We start from the raw sequence: 17,290 nt of genomic DNA, 5'->3' as shown, positions 1-17,290 counted from the left end.
GATCTTGGTTTCTGGAGAATTATTTTGTATTCGATTTCATGGTGTGGAGAATATGAACTGAGAATGTTAATCATTTCTTTTCCGGTTTGCAAGTCCCTTCATTTTTTTTCGTCAAAGTTCAAAGAGTCTCTTGCCTAAGGGTTGTTGCACTTCCTCTAAACTGAAGAACTGGCTAATGCAACTTGTAAAAGGCTACACAGCTTTGGGATCTGTGAGTGAGAGGTGTGAAGTTCGTGAGGACAAGGTGAGTTTGTCTAATCCCATACTGACCAATGCTGGGAACATTACAGCTCCAGCAGAGGGAATGGATCAAAGATCTAAAATGTTTACTTGATTCCTGTTTGGTAAAATCAGGGAGCATTGATGAAGAACTTTCCCTCAGGAGATGACTTACACATGGATACAGTAGGAACCAATCTTCTGATTTGGGCTTAATGTGCACTCCACAGCAATTTTTTGTGACAACTATAACTAGAGTCACATGTAACCTGAAAGAGCTTAATTCAGGTTGTATAATTTCAGTTTATAATGTAAGCTGGGAATTAATAAATCCAATAAGGAATTAGGGGAAACTTCATTACCCAGAGACTGGTGCAACTGGAGGACTTGTTACCACATGGCATAGTTGAGATGAAGGCAAAAATGCATTTAAGTGGCAGCTAGACAAACAAATAAAGGAGAATGGAAGTAAGCCTGGATGCAGGGGAATGGGGAGAAGGCTTGAGGGAGGCATAAAAACTGGCATTGAATTGAATTGAACAACCTGTTTCTGGGATGTACCGGGGAGTACAAAATCCTTTTCTCATGTGCAAAGTAGAATAATCAGTTCTCTTACAATATGTCACATTTGGGGAAAAAAATTATATTAACATACATTTTCAAATGTTGAAAGCCATATAAAATCTAACTAGATCCTTACCAATGCACAAATAATTTCTTTTAACAATTTGAAGGCTTGTTTTTCCAATAGAGCAAAAGGCAGTGAAAGTGCTTCTTATCGCTTAGGGGTAGGACTCCTACTTCTATGTCATAAGATGGTGAGTTCATAATCCCCACTCCAGAAAATTTAACACACAATCTAGGCTGACGGCCCAGCACAGTACTGAGGGAGGGCTGCACTATCAAAGGTGCTGTCTTTCAGATGAGATGGTAAACCGAGACCCTCTCAGAGCATTGAGATCTTTTCCATCCGCCTACTTGGAAGTAGAGAAGGGAAGTTCTCTGCATTGTCCTAGACAATATTTATCCTTCAAACAACCTTGCTAAAAAAACAGCTTTATTTGGACATTTATCTCATTGCTGTTTGTGGGAACTTGCTGTGTGCAAATTGGCTGCAGTGCGTGCTTATGTTACAACAGTGACCACAAATCATTGGCTGAGACATTTCTTGAGACCGTGAAAGGCACTATATAAATGCAAGTTCTTTCTGATGGCTGCCTTCAATATGTTATAGTCCATGCCTTTCTGCTTTTAATTTCTCGGTGTACTGCGGTATTTATTGATGCTTTGGTTCAGAGAAACATGCCAGATTGGAGCAACCAACAGTCAGAACAACTTACATTGTTTTCCCTTCAATGGAAGATACATTCCAGAGCAGTTTAGATATAGAAAATGGTTAGAGAGAGAAAAGCTGAGGTAGTGATTAGGACAATTGATCAAAAGCAATGTGAGACAAATGAGGTTTGAAAAAGGTTTTTAATGTGCCAGCAGAATGTTGGACTCATTACATTAGTAAAACATGGGTTTGTATATAATTAAACCCAATTATTATATGAATAGTTACATAGAATGACACAGGGCGGGATTTTATGGCCCCTCCCACCCGTGGAATTTTCCGGTCCCGCCAGAATCAATGGACGTTCGGCTGGCTCGCCACATCCATCGTGGCAGGGTTGGAAAATCCTGGCCATGGCACTTACAGCACAGAAACTGGCCCTTTGCCCAACTGGTCCATGCCAGTGTACATGCTCCACATGAAACTCCTCCCACCCGACTCCATCTAACCTAATCAGCACGTCCTTCTATTCCTTTCTGCTTCATGCACTTATCTAGCTTCCTCTTAAATGTACGAGCTCCTTCCTGACAAATTAAAAGCTGATGCTACAGGTGGGGAATAAGTGGCCTCGAGAGTATAGATGTAATTCATTCTCTATTTGAAAGTAATTCATTCTTATTTTTATATATTCCCATTTTAAATACCTATATCCACATATATCATTGAAATAGCCAATGTAAATTTGTCACAATGTAATGCATCCTCTCACCAGGGGTGGCATTGCAGTATATATGTGGACATAGGAATGTATGAAAAGAGTTAACTGTGTTGTGCTGATGTAGATAATAAAATGTGATTTACATGTAAAATCTAAATTTATCAGTTGCAAATCATATTTGTTATTATTCATCTAATTGAATTCAACAACAACTTGCATTTTTATGGCAACCTTAACATGGCACCCCATCCACCAACTTCAACATTCACTCCCTCCACCACCGATGCACAATGGCAGCAGCATGTACCATGTACAATGTGCACTGCAGCAACTTGTCAAGCCACCTTTGACAGCACCTTCCAAACCCACGATCTCTACAACCTAGAAGGGCAAGGGCAGTAGATGCATGGGAAAACCACCACTGCAAGTTCCTCTCTAAGTCACTCACCATCCTGATTTGGAAATATATTACTGTTCCTTCACTATCGCTGGGTCAAAATCTTGGAACTCCCTCCCTAACAGCACTGCGGGTGTACCTACACCACATGGACTGCAGCAGTTCAAGAAGGCGGCTCACCACAACATTCTCACCTACAATACTGTGAACAGTTTTGGTCCCCTTATCTAAGGAAAGATATACTGGCATTGGAGGCAGTCCAGAGAAGGTTCACTAGGTTGATCCCGGATATGGAGGGATTTTCTTATGAGGAGAGATTGAGTAAGTTGGATCTGTACGCATAAGAGTTTAGAAAAATGAGAGGTGACCTTACTGAAATATATAAAATTCTTAGGGGCCTTGACAGGGTAGATGCTGAGAGGTTGTTTCCCCTTGTGGGAGAGTCTAGGACCAGAGGGAATAATCTCAGAGTAAGGGGTTGCCCATTTAAGACAGAGATGAGAAGGAATTTCTTCTCTCAGAGGTTAGTCAATCTGCGGAATTCTTTACCACAGAGGGTTGTAGAGGCTGGGTCGTTCAGTATATTGAAGGCTGAGATAGACAGATTTTTAATCAGTGAGGGAATCAAAGGTTATGGGGAAAAGGCAGGAAAGTGGAGTTGAGGATTATCAGATCAACCATGATCTCATTGAATGGTGGAGCAGACTTGATGGGCCAAATGGCCTACTTCTGCTCCTGTGTCTAATGGCAATTATGGTTGGGCAACAAATGCTGGCCTCGCCAGCAACTCCTACTTCCCGTGAAAGAGCAAATAAGAAAAAGCCCCAAGATGCTTTACAGGAGTGTCAAGGAACAAAAATTGACACAGAATCACATAAAGAGATATTCGACCAGGTGACTGAAAGCTGAGTCAAAGAGGTATGCTTTTAAGGAGTGTGTTACAGGAGGTAAGAGAGGTACAGTGGCAGAGACCTTTAGGGAGGAGTTTAGCACCTTGGCAACTGAAAGCAAGGCTGGCAATGATGGAGTGATTAAAACCAGTGATGCTCAAGAGGCTAGACTTGGCAGAGTGCAGTGATCTGGGAGGTGGTGTAGATTTGGATGAGGTTACTGAGATAGGGAGGACGAGGCCATGGAGGGATTTGAAAACATGGAGGAGAATTTTAAAATCGGGTGCCAGTGTAACTCAACGAGCACAGGGAGATGGGTGAGCGAGGCCTGGTATGAGGTAGGCCTATCAATCTATAATACGTCAATGAAGTATGGAAGCTCACATCAACCGGGACATTGCTATGAGGGCTGGATGACTTAAAACTCTGCCATGGTCATAATTAGTTTGCCATTTTAGTAGAGGATTTACCAAGCTTAAAACCTTTCTTTTAGCACAATGAACAAATGAATGCTACATTAAGCATCGGTCCCCTAATATCATAGATACACAATTCTAAGCAATCATTTGTTTGAAGCTTATCCTATGTGAATTCAGAAATTCTAAATATATTTTGTTTTATGAGCGATCAAAAGTCATTTCACTTTAAGGACTCTCCAAGCCCTGGGACAGCTGTGTGATACTGACATAGAATTGATTTTTTGTGGATTGCATAGTTTTGTATAGTGTTAAAGCCTTGAAGGGGGTGGTGGGCGGGTGGGTGGGTGGGGCGGGGGGGGGTGTGGGTGGGCAAAGCACTAAATTGAAGAGGGAATTGGGAAGCAATATTAGATTATGAAATTCTTAAATAAGTGTAGCCCAAAAGTAACAAAGCGCTCTTGGCTTCTCTTGGAAGTCAGGAGATAAGGAAGGCAATAATACCAAGTTGTGACTAGCTGGGGAATGATAGCAGCCCTATTGCAAACGTGACAATGGCCTTTCTCAGGCCACTACTATTAAACATTCTTGGCAGCTCAGAGCCAAAGCTTTAAAACCACTTCAAAGCAGCGCAAGTCATTAAGCTGTTTCCAATCCGCATTAGCCTGTTTCAGTGATTACTGCAGCCTCCTGCCAATCACTGGGCAATTGATAAGACAGAATTACATTTTTTTCAGGGGGATGGGTGTGTGGTGGAGGGGGGTGGGGGGTGAGGAGATCAGGATTGCCGGGGGTGGATGGGAAATCAAAAGCATTTTTGAGCTATGCCTGGATCACTGTACACTTTTGAAAGTGGAATTAGCTTTCCACAGAATGTCAGGTCTGAAGTAAAGCCATTCAATTATTTGAAAGCTTAATTAACTCTTGATGAAGATTAGCGAATACCCCATGGGGTTTGCTCATGGGGACATGCGGTGAAATGGTTCTGCCAATCACAACGGAGCCCTTGATTACGATTGACATCAGAAGACTATTTGGTCATGGGGTGAAGAGCAATCAGCAGCAAACCCAGGCTATGTAGCCCCTCTCTAACAGCAATGGAAGTGAATGTCGTTATGGTAATAGGTCCGTGATGTAATCACAGCTCACTTTAATCAGAAATAGGATGACTGCACTGCAGTGTGAGAGAGTCTCACAGAAGTACATCATGTGAAACATTAGCTGGGAAATGCAACCTGCCACCCAATCCCTTTATAAATGCAACATCATTGTCGATGAGATTGCTTTCCTCTCAGGGTGAAAACATTGTTTGACCAAATAGATCTTATTAGCATTCATATTAAAGGGAAGAATAGAACTGCCTCTCGCAATGAAATTGAAATCTCTTACCTTTATTCTCCCTCTCCCACCCCCTGCCTTGCTGGATTTCTTGATGCTGTAAGTTTACAAAGAGTTTATTTTTTTGATAAATTTAGACTGGATTAAATTTAGCTGCCCACAGCCTAATTACTGGATCTCAAATTAGCCCATTAACCTGCCTTAGTTCGACAGAAATATAAGCAACAGGCAAAGACTCAGACACTGAGTTAGCAAATAAATATCAAAGTTTACTGAATGAGAGAGAAAAAGAACGTAAATGTACTTATCGACAATGCACAGCGCTTCACGACTTCAAAGGCCTTTGTGCTGCCCCATCCCCTGAAAGCACTCAGCACCATCCAGTTCCCACACTAACCGAAATTCGGCCTCAGCACCCGAGAACACGCAGCACAACCGGTTTCCTTTCACTTGGCGTACGCAAACAGAATGGTTCCCAAAACCCCCTTTTATACTTAATTCTGGCATCAACCCCACCCTGATCCAAAGTTGTTGTTAATAACTAATTGGTCAATGATGCTGTGAGGGTTAATTTCATTGGTCCCAGCCATTTGCGCACATCGCCTTAGACATAAAGACAATGGGTTATTTCAATATGTGTTCTGTATCTCAATACTGCACAAGTGCCTTATTCATTAGGCCCAGTACTAAACTAGTCAAGGACAGTGTGTTCTGATAGGGGCCTCTACTGGATAGTGTTGGTTTCTTTCTCACAAATGCTGTCACGGCATGTTTAAGTGTCAGACTTTGATTCTAACAAAGGAGTGTTCGTAGAAAAATGCAGAAATAGATATAATCCAACTTTCATTAACTGTCTGATTACGAATTACTTATCAAATTGTCATTTGATAATACAGAACTTGAGTATTGCTCATAAAAGACATTTGATGTTGAAGCTTTTCATCTTGCACTCATCAGGACAATTTGCAAGAATACCAAATGTAAAGGGAACAACAATTTATACTTCATGAGAAGAGAGTGCTGACTGGTTGGCAAGTGGAATCTGATTGGTGGAGGTGTTGCCATGGAAAACATACCAGTAATTACTTATCCTTCAATTACACAGTAATTGAAGTACTTCTTCTAATTATCATCTGTTGCTGGTCAGTTGTTACTTTACAATACTAGTGGTTAGAGTAATAAAATGTTGCACAGTTTAGCAGCAGGGGTTCAAATCACAAAATTGCTTCATTTTAGATAATGTGTTAGTACAAAATGGTGACATTTGCTTTGTTAGCATATTGCAGATTACATGTGTTGTAAAAGCCTTTAAAAATTGTCAAGCAGGCAAACTAAATCCAACTAAAACAAAATCTAAATCTAGGCCAGCTGTGGGTATTTACTTTCCTCCTCAGATTTGCACTTTTGCTTCCTTTCCCTTGCCTCCTGCTTCTCCTGCAAGCTATGATTCACACTAAGATAAAGTTACATCCTGGAAGGGGGCCTTCCAGTCCATCCTGCTTGTGCAGTCTCTTTGGGAAGCGACGTCTACTTAGTTTCATTCTCCTGTCGTACTCCTGCACATACAAAGGGAGCCTCTGATCTCTTTTCCAAAGAGAGTGGACGGTGATGGGTGTGTTTGGCTATGGAGTGCTTCGTGAGCAAGTCCAATCCTAGCAACCCCGGTCGTTTGTTCTTCCTGCCATGCTTGTGATACTGAGCTTGACTGCGTGTGGCATTCCATTGTGACTCACTTGGAAACCTTCCCAGGCCAGGTACAGGAACTGGGATCTGCCCAGATTGCATGGCTCAATACGCCTAGGGCATGCTCATATATCAGGCTGTTTGCCTCACCTACTGTCAGGGACTCTCACCTGAAAGAACATAAGATCATAAGAAATAGGACCTGGAGTAGAGCATTCGGCCCCTCGAGCCTGCCCCACCATTGAATAAGGTCATGGCTGATCTGATTGTGGCTTTAATTCCACTTCCCTGCCTGCCCCCATAACCCTTGACCCCCACCCCCCCCGCCTTGTTGATCAAGAATCTATCTAACTCAGCCTTCAATATATTCAATGACCCAGCCTCCACTGCTCACTGGGGAAGAGAATTCCAAATGCTAATGACCCTCTGGGAAGATAAATTCCTCCTCATCTCCATCTTAAATGGAAGACCCATTATACGAATTGTCTCTGGATAACCCATGAAGGGAGATATCCTATCTGCCCCGGCAAGCCCCCTCAGAATCATATATGTTTCAATAAGATCACCTTCCTTTCTTCTAAACACCAATGTGTATAGGCCCAAGCCGTTCGACCTTTCCTTATAAGACAACACCTTCCTCCCAGGAATCAGCCAAGTGAACATTCTCTGATCTGCCTCCAATGCACTTGAGGATGTGCTGTCCAAGAGTTATCTTCCAACTCAATAAAAGAACACCAAGGCGAGGTGAGGACAGGTTTTTTTTACACGGCGCGTTGTTAGGTTCTGAATGCACTGACCTTTCCTGAAAGGGTAGAGGAAGTAGATTTAACAGTATGTTTTAAAAAAGAAATTGGATGTATACCTGAAAAGGGAAAACAGACTTGTGGGGCTCTGCACAAAAGAGAAGGGAAGTATACAGATAGTTTCTTTCAAAGAACTGGTGCAGGGATCATGGGCCAAGTGGCCTCTTTCTGTGCCATGTAATTCTATGATTCTGCGACAAGCAGGTGAGGCAATAAGCAATTGAGAAAATCAACCCTTCTAACATTACAAGCTCTCTTTCCCAACAGTGAACCTGAAACCAACTCCAACCTCATCGTCATTTCACCCTACAGCAGTGTGGCGTATTCCCATTTGCCATCCTAAGCCTGCAGCTTCTCTGGGTGTGGCTGCCAATCAAGTGCGAATTTAGTGGCAGAATCAAGGCCGCCCTTTGCACTCCCCACTAGGAACTGGGCTGAAACGGTCCCAAAAAAATCACTGATCGGAGATCCATACAATATACATCCAGTTTCCAGAAATGAAATAGTGCATTTAAACTGTCAGAACAACAAAAAAAACTGAATTTATGTAGTACCACTTTATGGTTTTACAGCCAATGAAACACAGTCACTGTTTTAATGCAGGAAGCAAGGCAGATAATTTGTGCACAGCAAGATCCCACAATCCAACATGCCAGCGGCTAATAATCTTTACTTTGGTGATACTAGTTGAAGGATACATATTCTCCTGGACAACCACCCGGCTTTAATTTAAAGATCTTTTACATCAACTGAGAGGGCCTCAGTTTAACATCTCATCTGAAAGATGGAACCTCTGATATATTCCCTCACTACTACACTGGGAGTAGGGGCCTAGACGCTGGGTTCAGTCTCTGCAGCAGGACTTGAACCCACAGCCTTCCTGATTCAGAGGTGAGAGTGTTTTCACTGAGCCACACGTAAAACCTCGCTTACGAGGAAAGGTTGAGGAGGTTGGGCCAAACCCATTGGAGGTTTAGAAGAATGGCGGGGGGCGATCTTACTGAAACATATAAGATCCCAAAGGGACTCGACAGGGTGGATGCTGAGAGGATGGCCGGGATTTTCCGGCACTGATCGCGGATGAGGCGACGCTCCAGGCAGAATTCCATTGACTCGCGGTGGGATCGGAAGATTCCGGAGGCGGGCGGGTGCAGAAAATCCCGCCCGATGTTTCCCCTTGTGCGGGAGTCTAGAATTAGGGGGCACAGTTTAAAAATTAGGGGTCTCCCATTGCACTCCCCACTGGAAACTGGATTGGTTCTGTCCAGAAATCACTGATAGGAGACCCGTACAACCAGGTGAACCCCCTTTCCGGAAATGAAATAGTGAATTTAAACCACCACAGTAAAAAAAAACAGAAGAAAGTTTCATGACAAAATAAAAAATCAAAAAGCCTGAGACGAGGGGAATATTTTTCTCTCAGAGGGTCGTTAGGCTGAAGAATTCTCTTCCCCAGAGAGCAATGGGGGCTGGGTCACTGAATTCATTCAAACTCTTTCGAGTTATCAGTCACAGATTGCAACCCTTTCGAGTACAATCACAGTTCTTGGTTTCTAGGAGTGGGACATGAATGCACAACCCTCTGATTCAAAGGCGAGGGTGCTATGAACTGAGCCACAGCTGACACCTCTGAATTCATTCAAGGCTGAGTTAGACAGATTTCTGATCAACGAGGGAGTCAAGGGTTAAGGTGGGGGGTGGGGGGAGGGGTTGGGGAAAGATGGGTAAGTGGAGTTGAGGCTGCAATCAGGAGAGCTGATTCATCTTATTGAATGGTGGCGCTTAGGCCCTGCTCCTTAGCCTAATTCTAGTGTGAAAATTCTGATGTTTAGCTAGATGATGCCAGTAATCCCATCACATCATAAGGGAAAGTGGACCCATGCTTGCCTGTACTTTGACAGCGGCTGTGCATTATCTCCTATGCTGCTGAGTCCATCAAAGATGACACAGAGAATACTTGTGTATTCTGCCACTGGACTACACTAAACACCACAAAAATAACATTTGTGGAACACTGCTCTTTTTTATAACTCCCATTCTGAGACTATAATGAGAACAAATGACATGCTTTGCCAAATGAGTATTATTTATATGTTATGTAGGTTTTCCATCTCTGAGACATTTTTCTTCATTTAACACCATCATTTAGCAAATGAATACTGATGAGTTACAAGGAAATTACCCAATCAAGGGTTTAGGATAATTTTATAAACCAAAGAGTGTATCTGGCCATTTACGTGATGTGAACAGCATGATTAACCTGTCCTCATTTACAATGAATTACATAGAACTTACAGCACAGAAACCAGCCATTTGGCCCAACTGGTCCATGACTGTGTTTATGCCCCATATGAGCCTCTTCCCACCCCTCTCATCTAACCATAACAGTATAACCTTCTATTCGTTTCTCCCTCATGTGTTTACCCAGTTTCCCCTTGAATGCTTTTACTTTATACAAATCTTTTTACTTCTTGCCCCATTTCATTCCCATTCCTGGAGATTTACTCAATGGAACCTTCTCTCCTGAAGCACCCTAAACACAACAACACAGCGCGAGAGAAAAGATCAATGCTGGAGGGAGAAATAGGGCAGCAATAGTGAGCTGTCCAGAATCTGCTGAGGGGAGCGATCCTAAATCAGTAGGATCACCATATGTAGCGCCTTCTCATCTCTTTTCAGATAACGAGGGGAGTGTTAGGTCTTGTGGTGCAGTGGGTGGTGTCCCTGTCGCTAAGCCAGAAGCTCCAGGTTCACATCTCACCCCAGAACTTGGTGGCCAAGGAAGGTGTGTGCATAATGTGGCCAAACAGGATGCAAATCCTTCCAACACATGCCAATGGTGGGTGGTAAGTATGGGAGCGATTCCTGGTCAGCCATGTGATGGAAAGTATGTTAGAGCCTCCAGCCATGGCTACAACATACATGTCCAAAGTGCATTTTGTCCATGGAAACTCAAGACTCCCTGAGTGAACTGTAACTGTAACCATCAGCAGGTTCATGTTACAGGAACTGATTAACACATTCTGCATTACAAGTGTGACTGTATTTCCAATGTACTTCATTGTAAAAGTGTAAAACACTTTAAGATGCCATGAAAGGCACTATAGAAATGCACATCTTTCTATCTATAGGTCTTTAAAAAGACTGTAACTCCATGATGAGCTTCCCTGCACTGTGTGTGCCTGTTTTGTGTGTATAACAGAAGAGGGGAATAATGCCGAGGGAGATACTGCATCACTTGGGGTCAGATAGTCTGTTCCACTTGATTGGTTCTTATTGACTGGAGCTACACAACACACTCAGTATTTGAATCAGGGGAGGTGCATTGAAGCTACGGCTCCCCCCACCCTCCCTCCACCAAGTTTCAATGCCCCACGGACGATGTTTTGATTCAGCAGTAATGGAAATGTAGATGGGATCAAAATGCAAGGCACTCCATTATCTAATGCTTAACAATTAATTCAGCTGCCACAGGGCTTCAGTGAAGTGTTGAGCTTTTGACAAACTGTACACATTTGCAATGTATTTCACACACCCCACCTTGGCTGCAAGCATTTCCAGGGGATTTTAGGTGCCTTTTTTATGCATCCAAATTCAGTGCAGCTATAAACCCTGTTTGAGGTGTACTAGTATGGGGTGTGTACCACACTGGGCTTCACAAGGAGAAGAATTTCCAGGCATCTGTCCTAAAATTAACTTTTATTGGCTCGAACCTGAGTTCCCATGTTCTGCTCTCACAACTGAATTTAAAGTGCAAAAAATGAACGGAAGAAATGTTCCCTTTGTAGCCTTGAATTTACTGTCAGCGCTGATGTATAATGCACTTACAATCAAATCCCTCCATTAAAATGGATCTAAATTCAGTGAACATTCATACAATAGCATCCCTGGCAGTAAGTTCTTAGCCACATATGCCTTAAATTGGGACTAAGAACTTGCAAGAGCAAAGAAGAAACAGACCCCCATGGCATCTAAACAGAATTTGGGGTCAGTAGCGAGCGCTGAAATTCTCCTTCACATTTCTGAGCCAAAGGAACACCTAAGCTTAACTCGGAAATTCGATGTTGCTGTTGAAAATCAACGCTGAGCTTATTCAGACATTCAGCCTTGCAGGGCTCAGTTTCTGACTGGATTCATCCACCTCCTCAAGTTTGCTCAGACTCTCAGTTTTAACCCTTGATTTAGCCTCAACCCCTGTTGCATTCGACCACTTCCTTTTACAGATTGTGTTTCATTAGCTGGGTACAAGAGACCACGTCGCAGTCACGTGTGTATTTGTCTCTTGCTGTGCACTGTAATGGTTAACTCTGGGGAAAGCTCCGGATGTTTTACAACAGTAACTTATTTTATATAGTGCCTTTAATGTAGTCAAATGTCCCAAGAATTTGACAGGAATGATGATCAAACATAATCATGTTTGATTATGTAATTATGTTTGATGATGTAATGATTATATGATTATTATTTTGATAATCAAATCAAATTTTGATTTGAGCTCCATAAGGAGATTTTAGGAGATGCTTGGTCAATGAGGTAAGTTTTAAAGAGCATCTTAAAGGAGGTGAGAGTGAGATGCAGCGATTTAGGAAGGGAATTCATGAGCTTAGGGCCTAGACATCCACCAGTAGGTGGAGCGAAAGAAATTAGGGATGCATAAGAGGCCAAAATTGGAGGGGTGTAGATATTTCAGAGGGTCTCAGGCTAGGGGAGGCTACAGAGATAAAGGTGTGAGGCCATGGAGGGATTTGAAAACAAAGATGGAAATTTCAAGATCAAGCCTTTGCTTGACCAGGTGCCAAGTAGGTCAGCGGGCAGAAGGATAAGAGATAAACAGTACTTGTAGAAGTTTGGATACGGCCAGCAGAGCTTTGGAAGCATTCAAGTTTACAGAGGGTGCAAAGTAAGATGCTGGACAGAAGAGCATCGGAAGAGTCAAGCCTAGCCACCACCAACACACAATGGCAGCAGAGTGTCCTATATACAAGAAGCAACTCACCAAGCCTTCTTCGACAGCACCTTTCAAACCAGTGACCTCTACCACCTAGAAAGACAAGGGTAACAGACGCATGGGAACATCACCACCTACAAGTTCCCCTCCAAGCCACTCACCATCCTGACTTGGAAATATATTGCTGTTCCTTCACTGTCGCTGGGTCAAAATCCTGGAACTCTCTAACAGCTCTGTGGGTGTACCTACACCACATGGACTGCAGCGATTCAAGAAGATGACTCACCATGACCTTCTCAAGGGCAATTAGGAATGGGCAATAAATGCTGGCCTTGCAAACTGATGCCCATATCCTGCGAAAGAATACAAAAAATAAGGCGGTAAAATGGCCTTAACATTAAGTCAAACAATTTTAAATTGCAACCTCTTCCCCCATTTTGTTTCCTTCCTCTTTGCTGGTTTAGTGCTTTTATGTCTTAATTCTCTCTTACTTCCTTTATTTTTGCTTTCAGGTGGCACCTCTGATGGAGGAATCATGAATAACTTCTTAGAACCCAACATCTGCCAAGTGAAAAATGTAGCATTGTAAAGCTTTTAAAAAATATATATGTGGACCTCCCATGACATTGCTCAGGGCAAGTTGGAAAAGGGGATTGCGTTACCAGGATTGGATCCTCAGCTTTAGTTCACAGCATTCATGGTACTCATTAAAACATAGGCACTACAAAGACTGCTCACCTGAGGTTTGGCTGAAGCAGAGGGAGCTTTACTTTGGACTTAATCATGATCTGGGAGTGGTTAATCCTGACACTGGGTGCCTGAAATGGAAGGTGTTCCATCTCCAAGGATGAGCATCACTCGCTTGGATGAGCAATATATTCAGAAAATTGCTGCAAGGTGGAACAATTACTGTGGAGGTCACTGACTTAAAAATAATCTTTTCATTTCTTTGCAGTATTTCATGCGAGGTCCATTTCAAATTTTGGGAGTGGGGGCGGAGGAATAATTACTCTTCAGTCTCAGAGCAAGAATCCTATTCGATTTAGGAATTATTCATTTGGAAAATCTGTACAATCCAATACAAAGAATGATGAAAGGCTCAAAGTTGCTTACAATCATGCATAGAAGCTCCTGCTGTTATCACCAGTGCTGTTACAATCAGGGTTATTATAGAACTGTCTTCCAACTTGATGGCAAAGCACTAATTCTCTTAAACTCACCACATCCCCAACGATCTGCAAGAGGCACTTTTTTCTACAGTCAGCTTCTACAGAAGTACGCCCAACGATGGGTGATTACCAATCTTGCACCGAACGATATCTCATGGTACGTTACTAATCTTGCTGCAGAACAACAGATTTTAAACTTTGGAGTCAGATTTCACTGCTGTCAGGAGCTAAAAAGTGCCTTTACAATTAAATTGCATTGTGTATGTTGCCTCTAAATGCTGAAGCAGTCATTTATGAAGATGCAGCACAGAAGGAGAAACCTGCAATGGACTCATTAGTATTCAGAGTAACGGCTGGAAAATTACAATTTCTTCCGTTTTGAAAATCTTGAACTCTTGCCAAGGTGAGTTTGATAGATTTTGACCTCTTATACCATTTTCCACATTGGTGGAAATACATGGGGTGGAATTTTCCGCGCCCGTTGGTATCGGGCATCATTGCGGGCTTAAGCAGATAATGTGGCCAAAATCGGTTTCACGCCATCGTGAAACCAGTTTGCCATCGGCTGCTCCTCCCATCAATGGCGGGCTGCGTTTCCTGCTGCCGGACTTCAGGAACTTCATTTCTATACATCTGCATATCGTCACGAGCCCTGCTCACTGGAATCATCCCCCAACGCTGGATCATCAGGGCAGGTCTCTACCTACCAGACCAGCCGTAAGGCGGGGGTGGCTTTTCAACGGCTGCCGGGCCAGGGCTTGTTTGGGGAAGGGCGGGGAAGAGGCCTCAGGCCAGGGGAGAGGCTGCAGGGTGAGGGCTGTACTCGGGTTGGGGGGTATCCCAGGGTGTGTGTGGGGGGCACATGTTGATCTGTGCAAATGGCCTCAAGATGGTCTGGGCTGAGGAGGCAGCCTCCAGAGGAGATGAGGCCGGATGGAGATGTGAGGGTGTGTGTGAGAGAGTGAGTGGTGATGTCCCTTGAGCTGGCAGTGAGTGAGGTGCCAGTGAATGTGTGATGGGCTTAAGTGTGTGAGTTTAGATGGTTGCCTTACCCTGGGTGCACAGATGAGATCATGCACTGGACGTCCGATCTCTTCTGTGCAACGTTGGCACTGACCACCACTGCCACCGCCTCCCAAGCTGGAGTGGTGAGATTGCTGGACCTCCTGCGGCCAGAGCAGGAGTGGAGGACATCACGGTGGACCTCCAGGGCATCCAGGAGGCATCCCAGGGATGCGCCCACTGAATCGGGAGGCTGCTCCCTTCTTGGCTTTTGGGGCCATGTCTTCACCAGAGCAGTCCTGGACTGCGAGCATTGAGAAGCGTGTGCACAACTGCAGTTTAAATATGGTGTCCAGCGTGAGGAAGTGGCAAAGTAACGGTAAGGCGGGCAAATCGGAGGACACCCACCAGCGGGATGGCGTGTTCCCTGTGGCTGCATAATTAATGAGGTGGGAAGGGGGTGATATGGCGCGACAATCTACCATTGTGGCCGGCTGGTAAAACGTCTTTTGTCACACCTGCCACTGCACTTAGTGCAAATTTGGGACCATTCGGCCCTTTGTTTCTGTTGTCCAGTCTTTGTCATCGTGCTTACATCATAATGAGCAGCTCAAAGTAAAACAGCAACAAGTCAAAACTCAAAAGGTGGTGAGTGTACAAATGCAAATACAGAAAGTACCCGCAGCAAAGCAGTAAAATAAAGATTCTTTATTGAGAATGGACTGGGCTTCTGGTCACCTGCCATTTTAATTCTCCACCTTTCTGCCAGTCTGACCTTTCTGTCCTCGGCCTGCTGCAGCCTTCCAACGCGAGCTCAGGAAACAGCACCTCATCTTTTGACAGGGCACTTTACAGCCTTCTGGCCTTAACATTAAGTCAAACAATTTTAAATTGCAACCTCTTCCCCCATTTTGTTTCCTTCCTCTTTGCTGCTTTAGTGTTTTTCTGTCTTAATTCTCTCTGACTTCCTTTATTTTTGCTTTCAGGTGGCAGCTTTCCAAGACCCTGCCATTGACGCCTCCTCTTGTTTCTTTACTTGTCCCATTACCACTCCCTTTGGCCTTTCACCATCAAGCCTTCTCCCATTTCATTTCTCCTGCCCTCCGCCCTAACACAAACTGTCTCTTTTGTTCTTCTTCCCACTCTGTCCCCACCCCCCCCACCCTTTTCACTTGCTCAAAACCTATCACGTTTCTAACATTTCCCGATTATGATAAAAGGTCAGAGATCTGAAACATTAACTGTTTTCCTCTCGCTACAGATTGTGCCAGACCTGCTAAGCATTTCCTGTTTTATTTCAGATTTTCAGCATTCTCAGTATTTTGCTTTCAAACGATTTAAGGGCTTAAGTAATTTGTGGTATTGTCACAGGACTAGTATTCCAGAGACCCAGGGTAATGCTCTGGGGACTCGGGTTAGAATCCCACCACAGCAGGTGGTGAAATGTGAATCCAATAAAAACTTGGAATTAAATGTCTGATGATGACCAGGAAACCATTGCCCATTATTGTAAAAAAAAATGTCTGGTTCACTAATTCCCTTTAGGGAAGGAAATCTGCTGCCCTTACCTGGTCTGGCCTACATGTGACTCCAGACCCACAGCAATGTGGTTGACTCTTAACTGCCCCTCTGAACAAGGGCAATTAGGGATGGGCAATAAATGCTGGCCTAGCCAATGATGCCCACAATAGGAAGGAGTGTACTTGAGGTCCAGTTCTCCTGGAACATCTCACTGCTTCCAACCCCTGTCCTTCCACCATCTCTTCCATAGTGTCACATGTCAAAACCCAGTTGAGGAGCAGCGAGGCAATCTGTTTCTCAGCTTCTCACCCATCCTGTGGTGGGCAGTGCGATCATTCAGTGAGCTGTAGCAGTTAAGAGTCATTTGCTATCTGAGTGTCCTCCCCCATGATAGATGTTCAACACTTCACTGACTGAACCACCCCATTTCCCAAACATCTGAAGAGAAGTGAGTGGGCAGTGGACATAATCTAGGACCTGAGAGATGTTAAAGGAGGTGGATGTCAGCATGTCCTGTCTTGTACTGTGACCACAGAATTAGAGAGTGCAGAATCAAAATTCACATCACTCAAGTGAGACTAGAGATTGAAAGAATTTTAGAATTCCAAGTAATGGAAACTTGGATCAGTCTCCCAACCAAAGCAATGAAGAACATATGAACATACAAATTAAGAGCAGGAATAGGCTATTTGGCCCCTTGAACCTGTTCCATCATTCAGTAAGATCATGGCTGATCTGATTGTGGCCTCAACTCCACAGTCTCCCTGCCCCCCAATAACGTTTGACTCTCTTGTTAGTCAGGAATCTGTCTACCTCTGCTAAAAAATATTCATTAACCCTGCTTCCACCACTCTCTGGGGAAGAGAGTTCCAAAGATTCATGACACTCTGAGAGAAGGGTCCTCATCTCC

This window comes from Cetorhinus maximus, chromosome 30, assembly GCF_964194155.1.
Source record: "Cetorhinus maximus chromosome 30, sCetMax3.hap1.1, whole genome shotgun sequence".
NCBI classification, from domain to species: domain Eukaryota; kingdom Metazoa; phylum Chordata; class Chondrichthyes; order Lamniformes; family Cetorhinidae; genus Cetorhinus; species Cetorhinus maximus.
This window is presented reverse-complemented; position numbering follows the sequence as displayed.